The 20763-nt window shown below is 39.7% G+C and overlaps 1 non-coding gene across 1 annotated transcript; it reads right to left on the bottom strand.

Annotated features, from left to right (window-relative positions):
• Nucleotides 1-8236: 8236 nt before the first annotated feature.
• Nucleotides 8237-8340, bottom strand: LOC128057902 (U6 spliceosomal RNA). Its single transcript, XR_008200360.1, has one exon. It is a non-coding gene; the product is annotated as a U6 spliceosomal RNA (small nuclear RNA).
• Between the last annotated feature and the right edge of the window lie 12423 nt (nucleotides 8341-20763).

Genomic DNA, 20763 nt, shown 5'->3' with positions numbered 1-20763 from the left:
ACCATCTGCCCTGGGGTCCCTCCTATATGGTCCCAGAGGACCCTGTGAATGAGTCTATATTAGCATTGAGAACACGATATTGCAATTATATATGTACTCCCCTGTCTTTACGGTGAGGTAAAGATTGTGGACTTTTAACTCTCTTGAGAGCAGGGGTTTGCATCTTATTTATCTTTAAATCCTCAGAAACTAGCACCATCCCTGTTTCAAGCTTAGCACTGGGTGAATCCATTTTTTAAGGATTAATGGATATGATTATTTTTAGTTCAACAACAGATTTGCATAAAGGCTTTAATAATATTTTGGACATCTAATGAACAAGTATTCAAAATTAAAATATTTTTATCATAACTTTTTAAAAGCACAATATTTTTGTAAAATAGAGAAAAGAAAAATAATCACCCATGTTCCCAGTTTTCTTCTTTGAACGTTATTCTAAACTCTTTACCAGAAGTGTTTTAGGATAGTTTATCAAATTTGCTTTCCTACTGGGACTGGAAATGCTTTAAATATAGAATAGATTTGGAAAGAAGTGTTATGTTTTCCATTCTTAGTCTTCCCATTAGACACATGATTGCTCCCACCAGTTATGTCAAGTCTTTATTTTTCTTCTAAGATGTTTGGGAGTTTTCTTCACTGAGTTTACTCTAAGGTTATTATATTGTTTTTCAGAGTTTTGAGTTCTGATTAAAAATATCATAGCAATGGCAAGAATGTGGGGGAAAAGGAAACCCTTGCATACTGCTGGTATGAATGTAAAAGGGTGGAAAACAGCACAGAGGTTCCTCAAAGAATTAAAAGTGAACCACCGTATAATCCAGAAATCCTACTTCTGGGTATTTACTCAAAAGAATTGAAATCTGGGTCTTGAAGAGACATCTGCACTCCCATGTTCATCACAGCAATAGTCATTAACAGACAAGCTGTCGAAGCAACTTAAATGTCCATTGACAGAAGAATGAGTAAAGACAATATGGTAGACACCTATAATAGGATGTTATCAACCTTAAAGGAGAATGAAATCCTGCCAGATACAAAAACATGAGTGAGCCGAAAGGACGTTGTGCCAAGTGAAATAAGCCAGTCACAGAAGGACAAATACTGTGTGATTCTGCTTATATGTGGAATCTAAAATGGTCAAACCCATAGAAACAGAGAGTGGAATAGTGGTTGCCAGGGTTTGGGGGAAGAGGGAGACAGGGAGCTGCAGTTCGAGGGGTACACAGCTTCAGTTACGAAAAATGAATGAGTTCTAGGGGTCTATTATACAACAGTCATGTCTGTAGTTAATGATGGAATATTGTAAATTTATTAATTTGTAGAGGGGATAGATCTCACAGTAGATGTTCTTACCACAAAACAAATCAGAAAGTCAAGTTCAGGAGGGTTCCTAGAATATATTCAGTGCTTGTCTTATCCTGAATAGCTCTACATAGCTTCCTAACATACAAGTGAGGCAGTGACATAGCAGAATTTCTAAGTTCAGTTTCCTTATCTGTAAAACAAACATACAAATAAACAAGCAAATAAACAAGCAGGATACTAGGATAATACTAAAACAAGAAAAAAGAAACAAAATCATGGCCTTAAATGTTCAGCGCTTTGGTCCTGCCAATCTAGCTATTAAAGTACAAAGCCTTTCACTGTTCCCTTACCTCCTCAGTCTCGTCTCCTTATGGAAGTGACAGGACTCCAGAGGAGAGTGGGAAAGCTGTTAGAATTTACATAGTTAAACTCCTGTTCTTTCATCCCTGTAGAAGGAAATGCAACCCACTCAAGTATTCTTACCTGGACAATCCCACAGACAGAGGAGCCTGGCAGGCTACAGTCCATGGGGTCGCAAAGAGTTGGACACAACTAAGCAACTAACTTTCATTACCGCTCTGTTCAAAATAGGTTGGAGACCAGTATCAGCACATGAGACTCTTTTATCCTTCTCCTGGCTTGTCCTAAAGAGGAAGAGAAGGGTCGACAAGTCGGAGGGTCTCACGGTAGAAGGAAGAACTGACCTCTCTTATTTACATCACTGGAAAACAATAATGGATGAAGAAGGAGCAGAAAATTTGTGTCTCCGTTTTGATAGTTACTCTATTTTTTTTTCCTCTAAAACTTTCTACTGTGTATAGATCTGATTTTTTTTAAAAGGAAGGATTCACTCCACTAAACAGATTCCGTTTCTCAGGCAGGTGCAGGCATTGCTGTTAAATCTTAATTTTCTGAAAAGATCTTAAGGAGTTATAATTTAATTTAGGCATGCTTTTCTGATGAAACTGCTTAACCTAGCCTAAATGTCCAATCTCAGAACCATGAGCAAATAAATAGCTATAGTTTTAAGTCACTTGGATTTGTGGTAGTTTCTTATCCAGCAATAGCTAACCGATACACTGTATTTTCAGTAAATTCCATAATCAATGAAAAGAAGAAAAAGACAGTACATGGAAACGTAGTCATTTAATAAATGTTTGTTGAATAAATAATTGCCTAAGTGAACAAATGAGTGAATAAATGCAAGAAACAGAGGCACATTTTTTTCTTAGTCAATTTCAGGTTTAACAAAGCTCATTTTGGTACCTGGAATGTTGATTTTCTTCTCCACTGCTGTGTCACCCAATACATATCTCTCTAATAACAGCAGTTACACTGAGTTGTAGACATTCATGTGTGCGTTTCATTAGATTATGTGCAATTTGAGACCCTGGACAGTTTACTCATTAACTCCGTATCCTTAATTCACATATGCTCAATGCACCCAAAATGTTGATTCTTTAGGATTTTAAAATTGTATATGAAGTTCTGACTTCTGAAAACTTCATGACAGCCCTATCAGTATCAGTGGTTCTAAACCATGGCTGAAAATTAAAATAATTTGAAAGGTTAAAAAAAAACTTTAGTGTCCAGCTTTAGGCCAACTCAGCCTCTCTAGGAGGTAGGACTAGGCAATGCTGATGTGCAGCCCATGTGAGAACCTGAGTTCAAATGTCCTCAAATCTTATCAGTATTAGCACTGGGAAATGACCCTCTCCAGCAATGAGAATCTATTAAGAAACAATTTGAAATCATTAAGTATTCTAATTTTCAGAGTTAAAATATGAGTAACAACTGAAGTACTAAATATTATGTTATGATGTGAATGCATGAATTTGTGTAAAGGATACAGGGAAACTCATAAAATCTTATTATTGGTTATTTGGCATGGAATTGTCTTTCTTTTAATTTTTCCTTTATTTTTTAAGATTAAAACTATAAAATACTTATTGCAATTTAAAATTTTTCAGACAAACACCAATTTAAGTTTTCCATTTTATTTTCAGTCAAGTGTTTTAAGATATTTTAATGTTTACTCTTTAGTGTTGATTTTGAACATTTAAAATTGGTTCATTTTTAAAAAGTTTTCGTTCAACAATAGCTCATTTAGAACAAATCCCTCAAGATTGCCTCTCACATGAATATTTTTACCCTAAGATCTCAATTTGACAACATTAAGTTTTGTATTCTTATTTCTTAAACAACCAAAACATACTTATAGATTGATTTTAATGCCCTTTCTTTTCTCCATTTGAATACACTATGATTAAAAGTTCACAGCCTTGGTTACATTACATAATTTGAGAAATAATCAACAATGTCCCTGGTGATTAAATATTCAAGTTTGCAATTATTTTGTAACTTTTGTTCTGCTCTTCGCTCACTCTAAAAATTATCATAAAATTTTGAAAGATGTCCTCAGTGTAGAATATGTCCATAAAATATTAAATATTCAATTTTCCTCTATCATGGCTTGAAAAATTCATAATTACATGATGATCCACATAATAACTCATTCTGAAAAGTCATATATGGCACTCCCTCTGTGACTGAGTTAATAATTTACTGCTGTGTGGGATTTTCACTCTGCACTGTTAGTCTTGGGAACATTTATTAAGCAAATGTTCATTTGCAAAGATCAGGATGTGAATGAAGAGGGTAAGAATTTAATGAGGAGTGACAGACAGGTGAACTGATTCCATATAGAACTTTAGTACAAGGGAAAGCAAAGAGCTTTATCTTTCATTGCCTCGATAGACACCTGAAATGAAATATAGGAGACAGAGGGCAGGAGAAAAAAAATGATGCTCTCCTGCAGGGGCCAACAGGGGGATAAATCAAGGGGAGCGAGGAATACAATTCAGGCCATTTGCAAAGATGCCATGGGATGTGATGTTCTGAGCTTATATAGAAGAGGAGATGCTGACTTTTTATTTTAAAAGCACCAAATGCTGCCAAAGAGAATATTTCACATCTTCTCTCTTTTTTTTTTTTTTGGTATTCCAAATTTTTATTGACAATAGCTTGAGTGACCAAAGTATGCAACTGAATGATGAGTAGACAGAAAGAAGCTTCCCCCAGACTGGTTATTTTAGGGCTTAGGATTGCTTACAGAGACTTTCTGGGGAAACCATGTTACTTAAATAAAGGTCTAAAATTTTTATATGACACGTAGGAATACACCTTAGAAATGAATAATCCATATTTTTTATGTGGGCCAGTTCTGTAGAGATATAAGCAATGTGGATAATTTGATTCATTAAATAATTGTATCTCTTGGAACTGTGACTTCACGTTTCCATGTTGTCTCGGGCAGATTTTGGGTTATTCACAACAGTGATGTGTTACCAGGAAGAGTCACCAGATGGAACCAAGAAAAAAATGGCCTGGCTACCTTATTATTACTTTAATTTCTGATGATACACACCATGGTTTGAGAGAAGGGGTGAAGAATGCATACAGAGATAAATTTTCTGCCATCTTAAATTCTATTTTGGGCTTCCCTTGTGGTTCAGTTGGTAAAGAATCCACCTGCAATGCAGGAGACCTGGGTTTGGTCCCTGGGTTGGGAAGATCCCCTGGAGAAGGGAAAGGCTACCCACTCTAGTATTCTGGCCTAGAGAATTCCATGGACTGTATAGGTCTGTTTGGGATATGGTGAGGGCTAAGTAAATACATAAATGGAAAAGTTAAAATGAACTGACAACAAAAAATAAGAGCACACATGGATTTGAAATTTGTTGAAGATTTATCTGAAGTCACCATTTCTCGTATTGTCATGCTTTGGTTTTTTCATCTATAATGATAAGTTATGAAAACTAGAGGCAACCACCGAGGAGGATGTAAAGAGAGAATCAAGTTTTGTAGATTGGAGGAAATAGATTTAATTTGGTTTGTCTCCCCTTCAAAGTAGAGGTTACATTTGCCATCTTTGACAGTGTTGAACTTTGCCTCAGTCCTGTGTTCCTGAAAAATAATGGAGGTGAAGGTATATACCAGTATATAAAGACCCTGGTTCAAATCCTGGTTTGCCTTTGGTTGACTATGTGGCCTTAGACATTTCATAACAACTCTGATGGTTTCCTCACATGGGAAAATGTGTATCGTAGATTAGGGAATCTTTTCAGAGCTCCTACAACTTTAAAATTCCATGGATAGAGAGTGATGCTAGTGTTTCCTTATAGATTGATAGAGACAATTCTAAAATCCTTTTTTTCCCACCTCATTTATTTTGGGGGGAACATGTATTGATAGCCCTTTAGGTTTAATGTTTTGCCTTAAATTTTGTATCCAGATGAAGAGGCTATGGATTCTTGAATTTCAGCATTTATTCTGAGAGCAAGCCAGAAATAGTTGTGCTGAAAAGTATTCTTTGAACTTCAGTTTTATTACCTGGAGATGTTTGGCACTTTGACCAATAATAAATACCAGAGAATTCCTTCATGCGCAATTCCCCAGAGCTGTATTTAAAAAAAAACAAAACTGTTTTCTTTTGAAGAATAGCCAATTAACAATGTGTGATAATCTCAGGTGGGCAACAAAGGGACTTGGCCGTATGGATACATGTATCCATTTTCCCCTAAACTCTCCTCCCATCTAGGCTGCCACATAGCATTGAGCAGAGTTCCTTGTGTTATACAATAAGACCTTGCTGATTATCTATTTGAAATATAGCTGTGTTAGGGAGTTTGGGATTGCAGGGCTTTAGATTTAGATAAGGGCCTGGGTGAAATGCCAAGATGTCTTGCTTTCAAATTTCCAGCCACTTGGAAGAAATGTGTCTTCAGTGTTCTCTTCATGGAGATGCAAGTAGAAGCTGTTCTTAACTCGTGTTCAGTGAGGAATCACTAGAATTTTTTTTTAAGATATAAAGAAATGCTTGGGTTCTGGTTTTAACGTAGGCCCAGCTGTTCAAACCAGGTTCCTCCCATTTTATAAGTAGAGAATAAGAATTTTTGCAGTAGCATATTTTACAGGTATTTTGAATGAGACAGAGAGTCTGGGTTCCATTTTGCATGCCCTGGTAGAATGACATATATGACTGCTACAGTCTATGTATACCTACATAAGAGAAAAGTATTTAATAATATTTATTTGAGAATCAAAATGCATCTAGTCTTTTCTCTCTAATCTCCTGGATTTATCCTCATTTTTGTTCTCAGCCCTCACTTTCAAAATGTAAATTTTAGCTTGTCCTTGCTGAAGCTCACGCTGCATTTATTGGTCAATTTACTCTTGTTTGCTACAACAAAGTCACTATCCCAAGAAAGGCTTAATTTTCCTGTCAGATAGGGACCAGAAAAGAATTTGTAACCAAGTTCTTTAAATCCTAATAAGTCAATTTCCTCATCAAAAATATTAGTTACCAAGGTCTAAATGAGGTCACTTTCAAATGCCAGGCAAAAATACAGTACTCAGTGATCTATCGTAAGTAATTCCTCTAACTATAAATTTTAAGATCAAGTAATGCAGAATTTTAATCAGAGCACTGAAGAACCTCAAGCTGATTGTATCTCTACTTAACAATAATGATTAAAACATTAACAACAAAAACAGTGAGTGTTGGAGAAAATTCTTTCTAGACATCAAATGCAATGAGTTCCTGATTAATATGCATTCTTGTATGGTAACACCCAAAGCATGCATATGTGAATACAGATACCCTTACATTTATATCATTAAAAGTTGCCAACAAAGTATAAGATTTTTGTAACTGCAATGAAAATATTTTGTAGGATATGTAAACTGGAGGCTCCACTGAGTTGCTCTAAAATTATTTGGTTAAAGGGTAAATACACCTTGTACATCATAATGAAAGTCTTATAGGTAGGGGTAGAGATTAACACTTCGGGCTGTCTACAGAATATTAATAAAATTCAATATATTTTCTAAAAGGTATAATTTATATTTTGTGGAAATGAGACCCTTTTCTAATAAAATTCTTCTGTCCTTCATTCTGTTCATATAATTCTGCTATAAATCATCCTGTAGGAATATTTTCCCCCTAAATATTCATCTCAGGGAGAACCTATTTAAATAAGCCCTCTTAGCAAGATCTTTCAGAATTAAAATTACACCATGAGCGATACTTCATCCAATATGTTTCCTCCTATAAAATTTTCTTATGCCTCAAATAATATTTTTGTTGAATTACATTATGTTCACATGGTCGATCTGAGGTGACTTTGATAGGAAAGAAACACTGTGGTAAAAAAACAACAAATTATTTCCGCCTTTTTAATTGCACCTTCTCTGAGTCCGTACCGTGGCAGCTCCTTTCTGCTCCCCCATCTACATATATAGTGAGAAAAACCTAAGGGCACTATTCTCAGCTTCACCACAAAGAAAGAATAAGAAGGAAGAAAAATGGCTGCTGGATATACTAGGTTTCCTTCGTCTCTGGTAAACTAGAACATTACGCACTTTCATAGTCATCCAAAGCTAATTTTACCCCTACTGTCTGCTAGTCATTAGACTAAAATCTTTTATTTAGTTCTGATAGGAATACAGTAAGTAACTGGATTTCTTAGGATGTGAGGTAAAATATGGAGAGGAGATAGACGTGTCAGGCATACCCACATATACACACACACACAGAGGCACGTGCACACACACAATACATTAATGTCAGAACCTACACACGGTCTCATACTGGGGGTTGCCCCTTGAAAATATTACAGGAAGTTTCTGTGAATCAGACAGACTGACTCCTCTGGGCTTTGAGGAGCTTTTGATGGGGGGTAATTAGCAAATCTCCTGCTTTTGTACATCATTAAGTGCTTGACAAATGAATATTCACGTTTTATTTCATCTAATTTCCATAAGGAAACAGGTTTAGTCAGGTGAAGTGACTCCGTAAGATTACACAAGTCTTGGAGATGTTTTCTTTTTCATTTGTTTGCTTATTTATTTAACCATCATTGATTTACCAAAAAATACCCAGTGCTTCATGAATTTGCATGTCTTCCTTGAGCAGGGGCCATGATAATCTCTGTATTGTTTCAATTTTAGTATACAGGCTGCTGAAGCAAGCACCTTAGTATTGTTTTCTGATGCAGAGGCCAGGACTCCACCAGTGTGTTGCTATCAACTCACCTGTTCATCCTCCTGGGCCTTCTGGGAGCCCTTGGCATCAAGCGAGAGTTGAATCAGGGGCTCAGATTAAACGTGTAGCTTTGTTGTGAGATCTACGTGAGAAGCAGTGGTGCACACAGGCTCTACAGTCCTTGCAAACACTGGAGACTTGATAAACCCTCTGTGTGTGACGTGGAGCATCACAGCCTGTAGAATAATTGTGTCTGGGAGCAGAAATCACTACCCTTATCCTCTGTGACTTCCAAAACCATTTGGTTTCCTGCTGCTGCTAAGTCACTTCCGTCGTATCCGACTCTGTGCGATCCCATAGACGGCAGCCCACCAGGCTCCCCCGTCCCTGGGATTCTCCAGGCAAGAACACTGGAGTGGGTTGCCATTTCCTTCTCCAATGCAGAGCAAACTAGAGAGCAGCTGCTGGCCTTCAGTACAGTTCACAGACATTTACGACATGCACATGTTAACTAGAAAATACAGTATTTGTGTGTGTGTGTGTGTTAGTTGCTCAGTCATGTCCAACTCTTTGCAACCCCATGGACTGTAGCCTGCCAGGCTCCTCTGTCCATGGGATTCTCCATGCAAGAATACTGGAGTGGGTTGCCATTCCCTTCTCCAGGGCATCTTCATGACCCAAGGATCAAACCCGTGTCTCCTGCATCTCCTGCATTGGCAGGCAGATTCTTTACCACTTTGCCACCTGGACATCTCTATTACTGTTCAGTAATAGTAATTACAGCTATTATTATCCTCCCCACTTAATAGGTATGCAGATTTAAGCACAGAGAGGTTAATTACTTGCTCAAAATCACATAAATCCAGTAGAACAAAAATCTGAACCCAGCCAGAACTAAGGCTAGGCTCTGCTGCCCCTTTGGATATTAGGAGCTGCACTAAGTGATGAAGAGACCAAAATCAACAAGGGTGCTTCCTTAATAAATCCAGAGCCTGTATGGGAGATAGGGCTTCCCCGGTGGGTCAGATGGTAAAGAATCTGTCTGCAATGAAGGAGACCCAACTCCATCCCTGGGTTGGGAAGATCCCCTGGAGAAGGGAATGGTAACCCACTTCAGTATTTTTGCCTGGAGAATCTCATGGACAGAGGAACCTGATGGGCTATAGTCCATAGGGTCACAAACAGTCAGACCCAACTGAGCACAGCATGGCACAGGCAGGTTTAGCAGGTCCAATCATAGTGTCAGGTAAAGCAGTATAGACTAGGAAAGGATGTAGCGGAAGACAGTCTTTGTGACCTCAGGAGACAGTGGGAAGAAGGAGAGAGAAGGTGGGTGAGAGAGATGGGAGATGTCGACCTGTTTTCCCTTCCTGGGGTTGGTTTGGGTGGCAGTGGTGTGCAGTGAGGAGGTGGCGGGCACTGGGCTTACCTAGCTGTCAGTGACAGGGGAGGCAGTCAGGGGGGAGGCCCACGCTCCACTCCCCTGTTTGGAATTCTGATTGGAGTCTGCTCCACCCAGAGCCTCGTGAGGAGAGGGGAGGTGAGCTGTGACTGGACAGAACAAGGTCTTCCTGGTGCTCTTGAGGTTTTCTCAGTTCTACGCTGTAGTAGCTGAGCTGATGCACAGTCGACCAGTCCTGGGGACAGCGCTGCAGGTGACTCAAGAGCGAGGGAACTGGATAGTGGACATGATGGAGATTCAGGATTTTCCCAGGAGCCGGAAGAATAAAGCACACGTGCAGGATGCCCAGCTGCCTGATGGAGTCAGCACGCAGCAGAAATATGAAGCGCCAGCCAGGGCACACCCAGGACTCACGTGTCTGCTAGTGCCAGCCTCTGCCCCCCACACCCCTGAAGTTGAAGGCACAGAACACTTGCTCTTTATAGAGGAGAGAAGCTGGGTAAGCACTAGCGTATCTGAGCATCTGAACAGACCGAGACACAGTGTGAGTTAACCATGCCACCCTCCCACACCATCTGCAGCATGGAGAGAGCTTTGGGCAGTCAGGGTCTTCATAAACAGGCTTTCTTCTTCTCTGAGGTCTTGGTTCCTCTAGCATGACATGAGAGATAAAAGCACATTTACAACAATCTGCTAGCAAAAGGAGAAAAAAGTTTAATAAACCTGTATCATGAATACTCTTTTCAATAAGAATATTTTGTTTGTTCCTATCTGTAAGGAAAGAAGACTTACTACTAATGCAGCCTTTTAACTTAGCTAAAAGAAGTGATTGGGCCAAGGAAGTGCTTACTAGGAAGTATTTTCTGAGATAAGGTCTAATTCTTTAATTGCCATTAATTTGTACCCAATTAAAAGGAGGCACTAAAAACTATAGTGAGTATAAATGAAGGAAATCAAGCTGGTGAAGAATCTGGAAACCCTGGGGAGTTTCCCCTACTGAAGATAAGGCAGTGGTGAAAAAACGACTGGCTGCAGATATATAAAGGGTTCTGTTGATAAAATCAGGTAATCAACATAAATTTGCTTTATATGCTCTATTCTGCTTTGGAGATGTTAGCTTTTTCTACCTTATTTTATTTGCTGTAGTTTCAGGTGACAGAAGCAGACCCGATGGGTCAGATGGGTAAAGAAGCAGATTGTACCTCTGTATATAAAATCGTAAAGCGTCTGATAGTGGAATGTGCTGCCTTAAACATGGAAACCGACAGTGTTTTGGGACAGGATGAATTTGTCTTTAAGGTCACTTTCAGGCTGTAAGTCTCTGCTGTTCTAGGAAATGATTTCTTAACCCATAGATTTCATCTCTGGGTCTTTCTTCCTTAAAACTGAAGTGGAGAAATAACTTTCTCCAGGACAAGTGTCTGGAGCTCCACTAAGTCAGTTCAGTCATGTCCAACTCTTTGTGATCCCATGGACTGTAGCCTTCCAGGCTCCTCTGTCCATGGGATTCTCCAGGGAAGAATACTGGAGTAGGTTGCCATTTCCTTCTCCAAAGGGTCTTACCAACCCGGGAATGGAATTGGGTCTCCTGCAGGCAGGTTCTTCACCATCTGAGCCATGGGGAAAGCCCCAGGTGTCTGGTAAGTGGTGGATTTTTGCACCTATGAGGATAAGTGAACACAGCAGCTTGTTCAGGATGCGGGCCTTGAGCCAGAAGCTGTAGCACTGTCTGGGAGCAGGTTAGAGAGGAAGAACCCTGGCCCACCCCAGAAAGTCCGAGACTGAGTCTGCAAGAAGGTGGGAGGAGCTCGGAGTTAGATACTGGGGGACCTCCTGGAAGCAAACTCCCAGAGTGTGGGAGTGCTCAGACCTGGGAGAGACTCCAGAGCTCTGGGAACCACAGCAGCTTCAGCTCAGAATCCTGCCTGCCCTTCCATCACGGCAAGTAAACCAAACCTCAGAGTGAACCCAGGGGGCTTATTTTGGGTTAAAATCAGTGGTGCCCATTGTCAGGACAAATACAAATCAAATATAAGAGGCTTAATTCCTCCTGATGAAAGTAAGGAAAGAGATTTCCCTCCCCTCCTTTTTCTCAGAGCATTTACTTTGCATGCCCAGTCTGCTGCTGGTCACTACTCCGGCTCAGGCTCTAAGTCGTGTCTGACTCTTTGCAACTCCACAGATTGTAGCCCATTGGGTTCTTGTATCTGTGAGATTTTCTCGGCAAGAATACTGGAGTGGATTGCTGTTTCCTTCTCCAGCATTTATTTTAGAAAACATATAATTACAAGTACTTCCTCATCTCTTTGAAATATATAAGAATCTTTTAGAAAATGAGATAGGCCTTTTTTTCAGCTTTCTGACCTGGGAATGTCTTTCTCAAGGACCTGGGAGGCATCTCTTTAAACATCAAGAGGGACAGGGCCCCCATCTCCCAGGCTCTGTAGGTGGGCAAGAACCTGATTTTGGTGGGTGTCTTGTTCCAAATTGCAAAGCTACTCCCTGTCACAAAGAGATGAGTAGTGTGTTTTCACTCTGGAAAAAGTGAAATGAGCCAATGCGAACGGTAACCCCAACTACCAGGTGAAGTCAGGATGGACTGCTGATGACAAATGGTGCCGTTGAGTGCTCTGACTCGAGGACTAGCTCCTGCTGACCTTGAGAATACGTATGCAGTGGCTTGCCTCTTCTGAAGATTCTTTTCTGTCTTTACATCTCTTAGTGGATTGCCTCTGATTCACTTTGATTTCTGGTTTAATGCTTATTCAATGATAAACCTGTTTTCTTTCTCTACTATTTTTGTGGAGAGGTTTTCTGTATCAGAAGACTTTGTTTTTAAAACATATTTCCCCAACACCATATTGCTATGCTGATAGATTAAGTACCTTACCTATCCATCCTGTCCTTCCACAGTGCCCTCCCTTCCCTTCTCCCTCCCTCCCTCCATCACTCCTCAGCTGTCATTTATCTTTTCTTTACCTTTCTATTTTTCCCCCCAAATTGGTATGTAAACCCATTCTGCAGTGAAATTATTCTGCGCAGATGGATTGGAATGTTTATGAAAGGACATATGTCATAGATATTCTGAAAAAAGGTGACAGTATGTAACCAACAATTAAAACACTGATTTAATCCAAAGAGTGTTTTCTTTGCAGTGAGGAAATTTTAGAACTGGGGCCTCTGGTGTTGACAATTTGGAACAAAGGAAGTTTCCTTCTTAAAGGAAGATGTTTATTTGAGGATATTGGTAAATATAAAAAAAAATGAACTTCTTATTCTGAGAGGTATAAGGTTGGAAATTATAAAATGCCTATAGTATAGTATAGTATAGTATATGTGTGTGTGTGTGTGTGTGTGTGCATTAGTTACTCAGTTGTGTCCAACTCTTTGCCAACCTATGAACTCTTCTGTTCATGACATTTTCCAGGCAAGAATACTGGAGTGGGTTGCCATTCCCTTCTCCAATCGCATAGTAGAGTATGATGTTATGTCTATTATATTGCAATCAGTTCATCTATATTTGTGTGTATCTATATCTGTCTATCTATCTATCTGTCTATCATCAGAAGCCATTTCATTTGTTCTGTTGGGAATGAGAAAAATATTTATGTGAATATGGTGATGAAGTCCATGTACTAGCAGACAGGGGAGATGCAGATTATTGCCACTGTTCATTTCCAAGGCATCATTCTTTGGTTAAAAAGCTACCCAAAGAGCACATTGGTGAAACAGTTTATTTAAAAGTACTCATTAAACAAAAATATAGAACCTCTGAAATGATTTAAGCAAGTGATATGATTATGTTTCTATTGATACGGAGGAGTTGATGAGTGCCCGAACTCTGCAGTGGCGAGCAAGTTCCTGGGAGGCCCCACCCAGCTTGACTAGGGAAGCATCCTCATGTCCCTGACCTTCCTAATAAACTAGAGCAGCAGCGTTCCTGGTGAAGTCTCCTTTGTCAATAGCAGCAAATACTTAACCTTTTGAAGCCAAAACGCACATCTGAAGTAAACATTAAAATATCTCTTAATTCTCTCAGAAAGCTTAGACTCTGAAATTGTTTGCACAAGACTGTGACTTAATTTCTGAACCTTACCTTTTTCTCCCCAGAGGTTTGGACCCTATCCATGCCAGAGAGCCACAAAGCAATGTCTGGCATATGAATAAATACAAATAAAATCTCACATTTTGCATAACCACAACTATCATTCCATACAGCGCAGGACTATCTTAGGTCTACTGAAGAATTCTATTTTTACCACAAATTCAAAGCTATCTCGTGTTACTTTTCTTAATTAAGCTGGGCTGAGCTCACAATTCAAAAGGCTTCATTTTTTTTTTTTCCTGCGTAAATTAAACTCCCTGTGCAATGCAGTGACCAAAACAAATAATCTATGACCTACAAACAAGACACTTGCGTTCCCTGAAGAATTACGCTCTTGTTTCCTCTAGGTTATACATCTTTGAACCTCTCTTTGCTGTAACGACCTTCTGGTGCTCATTAGCAAGCTGATTACCATTAACACAGCTATAATGCAGCAATTTTCTTGGTGTATGTCTAGGAGAAATGCTCATCTGAATGCAGTCAGGGGACAAAATTAACTGCATAAATCTACAGCACAAACTGGATCTCATCCAACTTTACACGCATCGTCTTTCCTCTCCTAGTTGTGACATCATGGTCCAGATTCCCACTGACGGCTTAATAAGTATCTCAGGGTTTCATATTTAATTTCCTTTCATCTCTGTATATTACATTTCCAAGCTTAATTTCAAGAGTGCCTGACCACCTTATTACCATGTCTGGTAATATATATTTACCTTTAATCTTTTAGCTATGTCCCCTAATGGCTCTTTTATGAGATTCTTATCTACTTTATTTTTATCTTTTCTTTCATATTTATATCTTTTAAAAAATGTTGGATGATAGAGTAGGATTTCAGGACACATACACATAGACACATCTATGGAGCTAGGAACAAGACTGAGATACATCAGTATTTTAGGAGGGAGGCATAAATATTACTGTCTTGCAAGACAGAATTATACGAATAGTCATGAAAGGAAGTGAAGTTTTAATGAAGAGAATAAGGGATGTTTGAGACCTGGATTTGCAGCCATCCAGTGCTTCCTTGACAACGCTGGTCTCCAAGCATGTACTGGTGAAGAGGAAAAGTTAAAATTTTCATAACCTCCTGCTCTTCTGCCTCTGTAACTCTGTAACTTTGATTTTTGCAAAGTCTGGATCACGTAGGTCATGTAGTCTCAGAAAGTGGGGACTTACAATGCTAGGAACTGGAGCTAATCTCACTCACCCTTGTACTGCTCTTTGCAATTGTCCAGCCCCTGCAAACCTGCTTCATCATGCCTGTCCTTGTAAAGATCAGGCATCCCCCTCTACATCTTGACCACTGTTCCCGTGCATGCAAAACCCCTTAGTTTAAACCAGCCTATTAGCAGCTAGTGTTGCCCACTATAGTAGGTCTATAAAAACTCTGTAACCCCTTTGTTTGGGGCGCAGAGCTTAGGTGTTAACTCCTCTAGGCCCGCCAGTGTAATAAACCTGAGTTCTCCAAGTCTCCGAGCATGGTGCTTGGCTTCTCGATTACTGGTTTTGCAACACTGATGATTGCTGACTCTCAGCTTGTAGGTTATGAGCTGACAGGAAAGTTCCTGGGACTCTCTGAAATTCTTATTCTGGATTGTTCTTTGAGGGTGGTACTTAATATTACGGCCAATGAACAAATGATGTTGGGGAGATTATGAAATTTGGTTTTCATAATGCTTACATACCAGAATAATAAGAAATGTGTTGGCATCAAAATCACTATTAAAATAAAATAAGATTTGATATGATTACAGAGTAAACCACAGTATGAATAATCACTCTAAAAACAGAAGAAAAAGTTATGTATTATATAATCAAGAATGGGCTAAAATTCAAATTTATATTCTTTAAAAACAAGCTGTGTCCAGTTTTATTTTCAAAGCATGAAATAAATTCTCTGTGCTTTCTCAGTTTAAGAAAGCAGACCAAGATGCAATAATCTCAAAAGGTTAATATAGGTTCCCAGATTTCCTGACTGATTCCCAAGGAGAAACTTACCTCCTTAAGTAAAACAGCTCAACAAATACCAGTGGTAGTCTTTACACTGCCCAGAACACACTGGTACTTTCTCTACAACCAAGAGAGTGGTACATATTTGCTGTGTGGCAATCAGAAATGGTTTGCCCTGAACAAAAAATTTGTAAACTGGTGTGTGTCTAGATTGTGAAAGTTCAGCTGTAAATGCTTATCTTTTTATCTATAATCATTTAATTATACATTCATTCTCTCCACGCCCAACATCCATCTGTGAAATTTTACTTTGCTATATTCCAGTCACTCTGCTAAATACTGGCTTTCCTGGTGGCTCAGTTGGTAAAGAATCCGCCTGTAATGCAGAAGATGCAAGTGATGCAGGTTTGATCCCTGAGTTGGGAAGATTCCCTGGAGGAGGAGGACATGACAACCCACTCCAATATTCTTGCCTGGAAAATTCCCATGGACAGAGGAGTCTGGTGGGCTGCAGTCCATGGGGTTGCAAAGAGTCAGACAAGACTGAGTGACTAAGCACAGCACAGATGCTAAATACTGGAGTTATGACGGCATATAGCAGTCCACGTTGAGAGGCAGCATAGTATTACACAAGCTTCCTTGGTGGCTCAGATGGTAAAGAATCTGCCTGTAGTGCAGGAGACCCGGGTTTGATCCTTGGCTCAGGAATATCCCCTGGAGAAGGGAACGACTGTCCACTTCAATTTTCTTGCCTGGAGAATTCCATGGACAGGGGAACCTAGTGGTCTATAGTCCATGGCTCACAAAGAGTCAAACACAACTGAGTGACTAACACACTGTCATAATATCATAGAGAAAAATATAAGGCAGGATTTAAATGCTGGCTCTGGTATTCAACAGCAGCCTTAGTCTGCGTGGACTGCAGTGACAAAATACTATAGATTGGGTGGCTTAAACAGAAATGTATTTTCTCACAGCTTTGGAGGCTAGAAGTCTGAGTTCAGAGACTAGAGCCCCAGCATGGTCAGGGTCTGGTGAGAACTCTCTTACTGGCTTGCAGACAGCCACCTTCTTACTGTGCACACAAAGAGGAGAGAGAAAGTACTCCTTTCTGGTGTCTCTCCTTACAAGGGCACCAATTCCATCATGAGGACCCCACTCACATGGCCTCATCTAAAACGAATTATCTCCCAAAGTCCTCATCTTCAAATACTATACCACACAGTGTGGTGGTTGGGGTAAGGCTTCAACATATGAATTTGGGTGGGGAAGACACACTCCAGCCATAGCAGCAGCTGTGCTACTTTGAGAGTCTACTTCCTCCATTGTGAAGTGTAATACTACATGCCTTTTGAATGATTTGATAATACCATTAGATAGTATAGGTGCTTCCCTAGTAGCTCAGAAGGTAAAGCGTCTGCCTGCAATGCAGGAGACCTGGGTTCAATCCCTGGGTCGGAAAGATCCCCTGGAGAAGGAAATGGCAACCCACTCCAGTACTCTTGCCTGGAGAATCCCATGGGTGGAGGAGCCTGGTGAGCTACAGTCCACGGGGTCGCTGCTCCTTTCCTGGTAAAATTTCCCAGTATGGGAATAGATGAGTGAGTGGGGCAAGGAGAAATACAATGGCAAGCTACTGTCAGATCACCTTCTGACTCACTCTGTAACAGCAGGTGAAAAAAGTGCTGTAGCCACACATAGAAAGGAGTTTCTGCCCTCTGGAAATAATGAGGGACACAGTAGAGGGGCATGGAGTAAGCAGTGCCTAAAAGAGAGATTGTTTGGATAAGGTCTTCAAGATGGAGTAAAATATTCTAGGCTAAGAAGTTAGGAAAGACCTTTCAGACTGAACAAAGATGATGGATCCATGACCAGGCATGGCTTTGGTGGGGAATCTGGTGTGACATGACTATGAACACACATCTCAGGAGCTGAACACACATTAAGGTAGCTTTCTTTTTCCTTTGAAAGGTCTTCTATCCTTTTATTCTCTCATCTTATTAGCATATCATCTATGGGTAAGGAAAATTTATGCCCTAGTTCACAGAGCACAAATTGGGAAGATTTCAGAGGTCTGGGTTTTGGAGTTTCAGATATAAATGGCTTCACAGGGACTTCCAAATACAAGGAGATACATGGAGAAAATCTCAGCCTCCTGTGGAGTCTGATAAACCCTCTGAGCAGCTGCTAGTTTATGTCCTTGAAAGGATGTCTGTTAAGGAGACAGTCCCAAACGCTGAAGGTTTCCTTTTCCAGATTGAAAAAAAAACCTTTTATATCACAGATAGAGATCAAAGTAAGACAGCCTCTCACATTTGCACTTAGAGTATCAGATTTTCCTTCTTAAAATAAAAGAAAACAGAAACTTTTTTTATTATAACGGTAGCACAAGTTCACTTTAAAAACTACAAGTTACAGACAAACAAAGAGACCAAAATAAGCCCTCTGTATGCTTACTACCTGAAGATAATGTTTAAATTCTCAGAGATCGTACATTCTTTTATACTTGTTGTATGCAGATAATATTTTACCTTTTTATACAATTTATAATTTGCTTTTTCAAGTCAAGTTTTATTAGAAATAAGATGCTTCTCCAATCTAATGGTTACTTAGTATTTAACTGCAAGGTTGTGTTGTAATTTATGTTAATAAATTTCATATTTTTATTTACTTAGCTTATTTTTGGAACTTCTGTTATGCTGTTATAGTTTCAAATTTTGCAAAAGTTAATATTTGTTAAGATAAAGTTCTAGAAGTGAAATATTTCAAGTTAAGGGTACATAGACTTTCAAGGCAGTTGATAAGTATTATAAGTTGCTGGCCAAAAAGAATGTACGGATATAAAATTTTACCAGACTTTTATGAAACTATGTCCTCTATGTTTTTGCTAAAGCTTGACACTATCATTTCTTAATTGCCTATTTGATATCTCTTTTTAAAAATTTAAATTTATTTATTTTTATTGGAGGCTAATTAGTTTACAATATTGTATTGATTTTGCCATACATCAACATGAATCCGCTACGGGTGTACACAACATGTTCCCCATCCTGAACCCCCCTCCCACCTTCCTCCCCATACCATCCCTCTGAGTCATCCCAGTTCACCAGCCCCAAACATCCTGTATCCTGCATCGAACCTGGACTGGCAATTAGTTTCTTATATGATATTATACATGTTTCAATGCCATTCTCCCAAATCATCTCACCCCTCCCTCTCCCACAGAGTCCAAAAGACTGTTCTATACATCTGTGTCTCTTCTGCTGTCTCGCATGCAGGGTTATCGTTACTATCTTTATAAATTCCATATATATGCGTTAGTATACTGTATTGGTGTTTTTCTTTCTGGCTTACTTCACTCTGTATAATAGGCTCCAGTTTCGTCCACCTCATTAGAACTGATTCAAATGTGTTCTTTTTAATGGCTGAGTAATGTGTTCAAGCTGGTTTTAGAAAAGGCAGAGGAACCAGGGATCAAATTGCCAACATCCGATGGATCATCGAAAAAGCAAGAGAGTTCCAGAAAAAATATCTATTTCTGCTTTATTGACTATGCCAAAGCCTTTGACTGTGTGGATCACAATAAATTGTGGAAAATTCTTCAAGAGATGGGAATGCCAGACCACCTGACCTGCCTTTTGAGAAACCTGTATGCAGGTCAGGAAGCAACAGTTAGAACTGGACATGGAACAACAGACTGGTTCCAAATAGGAAAAGGAGTATGTCAAGGCGTATATTGTCACCCTGCTTATTTAACTTATATGCAGAGTACATCATGAGAAATGCTGGACTGGAAGAAACACAAGCTGGAATCAAGATTGCCAGGAGAAATATCAATCACCTCAGATATGCAGATGACACCACCCTTATGGCAGAAAGTGAAGAGGAACTAAAAAGCCTCTTGATGAAAGTGAAAGTGGAGAGTGAAAAAGTTAGCTTAAAGCTCAACATTCAGAAAACTAAGATCATGGCATCCGGGCCCATCACTTCATGGGAAATAGATGGGGAAACAGTGGAAACAGTGTTAGACTTTATTTTTGGGGGCTCCAAAATCACTGCAGATGGTGACTGCAGCCATGAAATTAAAAGACAATTACTCCTTGGAAGAAAAGTTATAACAAAACTAGAGAGCATATTGAAAAGCAGAGACATTACTTTGCTGACTAAGGTCCATCTAGTCAAGGCTATGGTTTTTCCAGTAGTCATGTATGGATGTGAGAGTTGGACTGTGAAGAAGGCTGAGCACCGAAGAATTGATGCTTTTGAACTGTGGTGTTTGTTGAGAAGACTCTTGAGAGGCCCTTGGACTGCAAGGAGATCCAACCAGTCCATTCTAAAGGAGATCAGCCCTGGGATTTCTTTGGAGGGAATGATGCTGAAGCTGAAACTCCAGTACTTTGGCCACCTCATGCAAAGACCTGACTCATTGGAAAAGACTCTGATGCTGGGAGGGATTGGGGGCAGGAGGGGAAGGGGACAACAGAGGATGAGATGCTGGATGGCATCACTGACTCAATGGACATGAGTCTGAGTGAACTCCAGGAGTTGGTGATGGACAGGGAGGCTGTGCTGTGATTCATGGGGTCACAAAGAGCCAGACACGACTGAGTGACTGAACTGAACTGAACTGAATACTCCATTGTGTATATGTACCACAGCTTTCTTATCCATTCATCTGCTGATGGACATCTAGGTTGCTTCCATGTCCTGGCTATTATAAACAGTGCTGCGATGAACATTGGGGTACACGTGTCTCTTTCAATTCTGGTTTGCTCAGTGTGTATGCCCAGCAGTGAGATTGCTGGGTCATAAGGCAGTTCTATTTCCAGTTGTTTAAGAAATCTCCACACTGTTCCCCATAGTGGTTGTACTAGTTTGCATTCCCACCAACAGTGTAAGAGGGTTCCCTTATCTCCACACCCTCTCCAGCATTTATTGCTTGTAGACTTTTGG

The sequence above is a fragment of the Budorcas taxicolor genome, chromosome 12 (assembly GCF_023091745.1).
Source record: "Budorcas taxicolor isolate Tak-1 chromosome 12, Takin1.1, whole genome shotgun sequence".
NCBI lineage: Eukaryota > Metazoa > Chordata > Mammalia > Artiodactyla > Bovidae > Budorcas > Budorcas taxicolor.
Note: the sequence above shows the minus strand (reverse complement) of the source record. Positions and strands in the feature narration are given on the sequence as shown.